This window comes from Cornus florida, unplaced genomic scaffold (assembly GCF_030987335.1).
Source record: "Cornus florida cultivar Cherokee Brave unplaced genomic scaffold, ASM3098733v1 CherokeeBrave_3.0.0_Hap2_Chr01, whole genome shotgun sequence".
Lineage (NCBI taxonomy): Eukaryota > Viridiplantae > Streptophyta > Magnoliopsida > Cornales > Cornaceae > Cornus > Cornus florida.
Genome location: NW_026775571.1, coordinates 56,634,877 through 56,642,302, shown reverse-complemented (window position 1 = coordinate 56,642,302; position 7,426 = coordinate 56,634,877).

Genomic DNA, 7,426 nt, shown 5'->3' with positions numbered 1-7,426 from the left:
CCTTGTTTTCTCTTACTCCTAGAGTTTTTGGCTGTGTATGTTATGTCCACAATCTTGGTCCTGGTTTTGATAAACTAGACCCCCGTGCCACAAAGTGTGTATTTCTTGGCTACTCTCGTTCTCATAAAGGTTATCACTGCTAAAGTACTATTTCTCAACGGTACTTTGTTAGTGCGGATGTAACCTTTTGTGAGTCCATCCCATATTTTTCAGATCCTGATTCAATTCTTGATATCACTTCCCTGAGTCGCCTCTTCCTGCGGTTTCTCTTCCCTCACTGTCTCTTCAACCTCGATCTCCTTCGCCTGCCCCGTTACAGGTATACACTAGAAGACCAAAGCCATCTGCTGTCGTGCCACCTCCATCGTCTTCAGAGTCTTTGGATCCAATACTATCCACTGTGTCTGATTCCTTGCCTATTGCACTTCGTAAAGGTATTCGCCCGTGTGTCACTAATCATCCCATTGCTCATTATGTCTCTTATAATTCTTTATCGCCATCCTTTTCATGTTTTTCTTCTCAGTTATCTACTACATTTGTTCCTAAGACTATGCAGGATGCTTTGTCTAATTCGGGCTGGAGGAAAGCAATGCAAGATGAAATGGATGCTTTGCATCAGAATGGCACATGGAATCTTGTTCCATTACCTCCAGGTGCCAAACCTGTTGGTTGTCGCTGGGTATATACTGTGAAGTATCTTCCAGATGGGTTCGTTGCGCGTTTAAAAGCACGTCTTGTTGCCAAAGGTTATACCCAGACTTATGGTATTGACTATGATGAGACGTTTGCCCCTGTTGCTAAGATTTCATCTATTCGTGTTTTGATTTCTCTTATTGCTAATAGGCATTGGCCTCTGTTTCAGTTAGATGTTAAAAATGCCTTTTTGTATGGTAACTTGGCTGAAGAGGTTTATATGGAGCAACTACCTGGGTTTGTTGCTCAGGGGGAGTATCTTCACACTATTTGTCGCCTTAAAAAGGCCCTGTATGGATTGAAACAGTCTCCAAGGGGTTGGTTTGGAAAATTCTCTGAGGCGGCATTAAAATTTGGTCTTAACAGATGTCAGACAAACCATTCGATATTGTGATCACAGGTGACGATTTTGAAGGCATTGCTAAGTTGAAGTTGTTTCTGTAATATCGATTCCACACTAAAGACTTGGGTAAACTTAGGTATTTCTTGGGTATTGAAGTTGCTAGATCTAAGAAGGGTATAAGTTTATCCCAAAGAAAATATGTGTTGGACTTATTAGAAGAAACAGGTATGTTGGGTGGTCGTCCAGTTGATGCTCCTATGGATTCAAATATAAAACTTGTGTCTGATGAGGGTGATCTATTTAATGACCCAGGCAGATTTCGTCGTCTTGTTAGGAAATTAATTTATCTCACTATCACTCGACCTGATATTTCATATGCAGTTAGTGTTGTAAGTCAGTTCATGAGAGTCCCTAGAATGCCACATTGGATTGCTGTTCTTCGGATTATCCGATATCTCGAGCAAGCTACAGGTTTTGGGTTACTATATAAATCAAATGGTCATCTTAGGGTGGAAGGTTTTACAGGGCCGACTGGGCTGGTTCTCCTTCAGGCAGGAGATCTACTACAGACTACTGCACATTTGTAGGAGGGAATCTTGTTACATGGCAAAGTAAAAAGCAAACGGTGGTAACTCGGTCTAGTGCTGAAGCTGAGTATAGGGCAATGGCTCATACCACTAGTGAGTTGACATGGATACAACATTTTCTAAAAGAACTTAGGTTAATAGTTGAAGCTCCTACTCCATTGTTCTGTGATAATCAAGTAACAGTTCACATTGCATCAAATCCTGTGATTCATGAGAGGACCAAACATATTGAAATTGATTATCACTTCATTCGAGAAAAAATATTACGTGGGAGCATCTCTACTCCATTCATGAAGTCTGAAGATCAATTAGCTGATTTGTTTACCAAGGCATTGTGTTATAACCGGTTAAGAACTATTTGTTCCAAGCTGGGATTATTTGATATATATTCTCCAGCTTGAGGGGGAGTGTTAGAATATTTTTATATATATATATAGATGTTGGATCATTATGTAATTACATTTACTTAGTAGGCCCTTGTGTTATTTAGTTAATATTGTATCCTTTATATAAGTCTGCATAGGCTTATTAGGTTAGGTGATGTATATGGTATAAACAGCTGTTGTAACCATGATCTCTCTCTCTCTCTCTCTTTTATCAGTTTGAACAGGTTCAAAAAGTGAAAGGTTATTTTGAGCAACAAATTATAGTGAATTGTAAAAGTTGATGTCCACTCTTTAATTTGGTCATCTACATTTTTTTTAAACTATGGTACTTTGACTACTGTAACTATAAGCTCATTAGTACATTTATATGTAAAAATTCCTTTTTATAATGTTACCTAGAACATGGAGAAGTAATTAAATATAAAAATAAATTCATTTTTTTTCTTTTTTCTTTTTCATGACACATAAAATAGGCATATCTGCTAAATAAATTGATATGTCTATGACAAAAGATGATAAATATCATAAACATATTTTTGTAAGTATATTACCTAGTTAAGGTTGTAACAACACGGTGAAATCAATGAAGCACAAAAAGAAATCTAATTAGCGTTAATTTTCTGTTAAGAGATTGTTACAACTTGGATCTGACGGTGCTGTATGAAATTTTTTTTCCTTAAAATTTTGATATTTTTCCTCAAGTGTTTATATAATAATTGTTGTGATTGAGCACTTACAATTGTGTAACATATATTTTTTTATGAAATTTTAATTTATATATACACTTAATTGTGGGTTTGTCTTTTGTCCAAACTCGATTTATCTTTTAGGCGGGTAGATTTATTTATTTACAAATTTTGTTGATCTCTGCTTTGGAATGTTCAAATTTTTAATGTGCACTTGGAATATTTTGGTTGATCTTGTTTTGCAGTCTTTTATTTTTGCTATTATAATGCAAATTCATTATAAAATTTTGACATAATTTTACACGCCACCTAAACCAAATCATTATATTTCCAAAGAGCCAATATATATATATATATATATGAGATGCTTCAAGTTGTATTTTTAAAATTCCAGACTTCCAGCAATAAGTAATAGCTTGAAGATCCTATTTAATTAAATAAATAAGAAGATTATTGTATGCTAAAATAGTTACTGAAGCCTTTGAACTCTTGCACTGAAAGAAGGGTAAATTTTTTGAAAGATAACTTAAATATTAGGTAGGGTTAAATGGACCTTTTGCCATGTAATTCGTTTCTATCCCAACATGAAATAGATATTGGGTGCGTCCGGTGTATCGTGTACCGAGTTCATTCGAATCATTCCTACATAATATGAGTTCACACATACATAATACTTATGGTTCGGGTGAGGTTGGTACACAGTGCATCGGGTGCACTCAATACCTTCTCTACTACATGATAACTAACATTTTTAAGGGAAATTGACAGAGGGCATTGATATTACTAGGAGCTTTAGGTAAGTGCTTTCTCCTTTCTCCTTTTGATTTTTTTTTTTTTTTTTAAATCCTAGCAATTGAGGAAGGGGAGCTTGAATGCACACCCGGTTAAGGAACCAAGTACTCTATCACTTAAGTCACAGGGTAATGCTTAACTTTGCCTAGTGATATTATGTAACGGGTGGGTGCTTCCCTATTTACCCAAAAGTTTAAATTATTAGGTAGTACTGCATATTTATCCATTTATATACACTTCAACTCACATTCAAATTCACAACGCCCTCGTTGCGGTCGGGCCACCCTGCCTACCCGGGGTCTAGACCTGGACGCCCTTTAAGCCGAGCACTTGGCGTGACACTCAAAAAATAGGTGTGGCTCTGATACCAACTGTAATGGGTAGGCACTTGCCTATTTATCTAAAAATTTAAGTTAGTGAATAATATTACATACACATCCACTTATACACATGTCAACTCTTATCCAAATTCAATGAACGATGAGTCTCACTTGTGACATATTGCCAACAGAATGGTGTCATACTCATAAATAAGAGATGAAGGTCAAAACGGTATTACCACATGACTATTTATTCATTCTCAAATTTATTTAAATAATTATATTAATCACAGTGAGACATCATATCAACCTTTCACAAGACAACATGTTTCAATAAAAGCTATTGTAAGTTTTTTCTATAAACAGCTTCTTCTAACATCTTTTAATTCCCTTGTTAATGTACTTTATCTTCTCTTGACTTGATTAATTATATATCCTCTAGGAAGATCATAAATCTAATCTAATAAATGTAGTAGCCGTGAGTCATGACCATCATATGTCTAATCAATGTTGCCCGTGGCACCGAAGGACCCAGAAATTCATGTGTGAAGAGGGGTAATAATGAAATTTTTAGTAATTTTGTAGAAACAATAGTAATATTTTATAACTATATAATTTTAAAAACAAAATAACAAGGATATATTACTAAAAAAAACAAATTCACGAGGGACAATTGAATAATTCAACCCGTCCAAACTCGCATGAAAATTAGTGAACTTGGGCGAGTTATTTGAAATCTCATTTAAGAAGTGGGTACGTTGATTACTGTGGACAAGTTTAAGAAAAAAACTTTTTTTACGCTAAATGCACCGTACAACGGGCAAATCCAACCATTTATTATTGTGTGTGTAATACGTGAACAGACACGAAAGTTCCGGATGCACCCATTGCACGATGCAACAGATGCAAAGAAGTTTTTCCCCTAATTTAGACGGCTTGAATATTATTTAACCCACCTAAACATGCACAGAAATATTTGCAATTTGTAACCAACAAACCCTACTCACAACTACTATTGATGCAGTGCCCTGTGAAACCCTAATCTTCATGCAAACATTTTCTCATACTCTTTCTTTCGTCTTTGCTTTTTTGAATGTAGGTTTTTATATTACCAATTAGGTAATGGGCAAACTACAATGACCTCTCTTGAGGTTTGAACTAATTGCAACTAAACCTGAGATTTGCCATTTTGTTGCAGTGTGACCCCATGAGGTTTTCCTCATTTTGCAATGACCTCCCTTAAGTACAAAAAATAATATTTTTTTCTTAGAAAATTAGTTTGAAGTGACTAAAATGCCCATCAACAACGTAAAAAGACGCTATTACCCTTGTAATGTAAACAAATGACAATAAAATTAGACCAAACTACCCTCAAACCACAAACTCACCATTGTCCTCTCTAGCCCATCTTCACCACTTCACTGAAACCATCATTTCTGCTAGGCTTTGTATGTTATGATATCTTTCTCTATCAATTTTTTATTTTTTTTTAATTTAATTTAATTTAATTTAATTTTGTCAATTTCTTACTTTGTTTTTGCCGTACTTTGAATTTCAAACCCTAATTCCTTTTGCCCAACAATCTATAGATTGAAGCTAATCACAATAATTTTGAGATTGATTTGTCATATTTCCATGAAGGAAAGAAGGTAGGGGCAATCGACCCTTCCTTTTTTATTTACTCTACATTAAAAAAATAAATCCGAAACAACATCAACAGACAGTTGATTCTCCGCCAGCAATGGAATAATTGCTTGCAAATCAGGATCGGAAACCTGGACATCGCCGGACTAGTTGCCGAAAGTAGATAGGAAAAGCTCGGAAACCCAGTAGAATTCAGAGTAAATGTCATTTTCTTTGGTGGAATTGTTTACCGGGGTTTGAGAGAGCGTTAGGGTCTGTGTTTGGATCAGAAAAAGGGAGTGTTTGGCTGAGAATTGAAGGAAATGATAGGGTTAGGGCTTGAAAAATGGGGAAATTGATGAGGTGGTTCGTCGAGCGGCTCGAGTTTTGGTTCAATTTTAGGGACAGCGACGGCGACAATGACGGTGGTGGGTCATGGTCGATTGGTTCCGACTGGGTTCCAATTGGGTCATGGTCGATGGATCGGTGGTGGTGTTGGGTTAAGATGGATCGGTGGTGGTTGTATTAGTTCAAAATTGATCAGCGATGGTGGTGTTCGTGGTTGGTGGTGAGAGTTGGTGGTGTGGTTGGAGGATGGTGATTGTCTCCGACGTGAACTCGTGATACTCCATCTACTTCAATGGTGTGCTTGGTGGCGATTGGAGCCAATGGTGATAGTGTAGTAGCGGAGAAGATAAAAGGGAATATTGGAAAAAAAAAAAAAGAAAAAGAAAAAGAAATATTCTTTTAGGTAAAAGGGTCATTTGCTATTTTAAAGATATTTTAATCATTTTTAATTGTATGATAGGAAGGGTAAATGAGTAAATTTAACATAAAATCTGATATAGAGATGTATGATAGGAAGGGTAAATAAGTAAATTTAACATAAAATCTGATAGAGAGAGATATTTGCAACAAAATGACAAATCTCAAATTTAATTACAATTAGTCCAAACCTCATAAGAGGTCATTGTAATTTGCCTGAGGTAATAGAATGAGATATAGCTGATTATCCAAAAATTATTAAATAACAAATATTAGTGCTATCTACAGTTCTAGAACAAAAACATAAAATTTATTTCAAGCGTGTACAGATGTATACATAATCTGAAATATATCATTCAATATATCTTTATAGGATAAAGTGCATTAAATCCCCTTGTACTATGATCCAATTGCAAAAAACCCTCCGAGTAAAACCCTCCTAAACTATCATTTTGTTGCACTCATTAACCAACCATTAACTAACTGTTAACTAAAAATTGAAATTACCGTTTAGCCCTTACCCCTGTTGAATGATTTTCCACCTCTTCCAAGCTGGAGTTAAAGGCCAATGAGAAAAAAAAATCCGAATCATCACGGTGAAGCCAAAGGGCATGTTGGAAAGGATGCTGTGACCAACGATACATGCCGACATGGGTCTCCGTCACCGGTGGAATCTGGTTCCACCCACTTAACTCTCCAGCGTCAAGCTTCTCCGGTGGACCTTCAGATTTCAAACATGTCGGAACCCCATCTCCGGCTCCGATTCATAACAGCAAAGCCAAATGGGACGTTGGAAAGAATGCCGTAGCCAACGATACACTCCCACCGCCTTCTCCGTTGTAGGTTGAATTGGATTCCAACGATTTGAACTATTTACCGGTGTCTTCATCGGTTTGCTCAGACGGCGTCGTTTTGTTTCTCTCACTCAAGGGTGAGGGTGAAGATTTGTTCTGTCCTCTAACCATACTTACAAAAGTCAAGAGTGAAGCTTCACCCACGACCTTTGCCGCCGCCACCCAACACCCACAACCTTTGCTGATGGAAATTGTTCCTACACAGCCAGAAAACTGACTACTCACCGGCGTTTTACTGGAGAATCTCGGCGCTGAAGAGTTTGAGTGGGTGGAAGCAGATTCCACCAGCGACGGAGGCGGATGTCGGCGCGTATCATTGGTCACAACTTTCTTTCCAACATCCCCTTTGGCTTCAATGTGATGATTCGGAGCCGGAG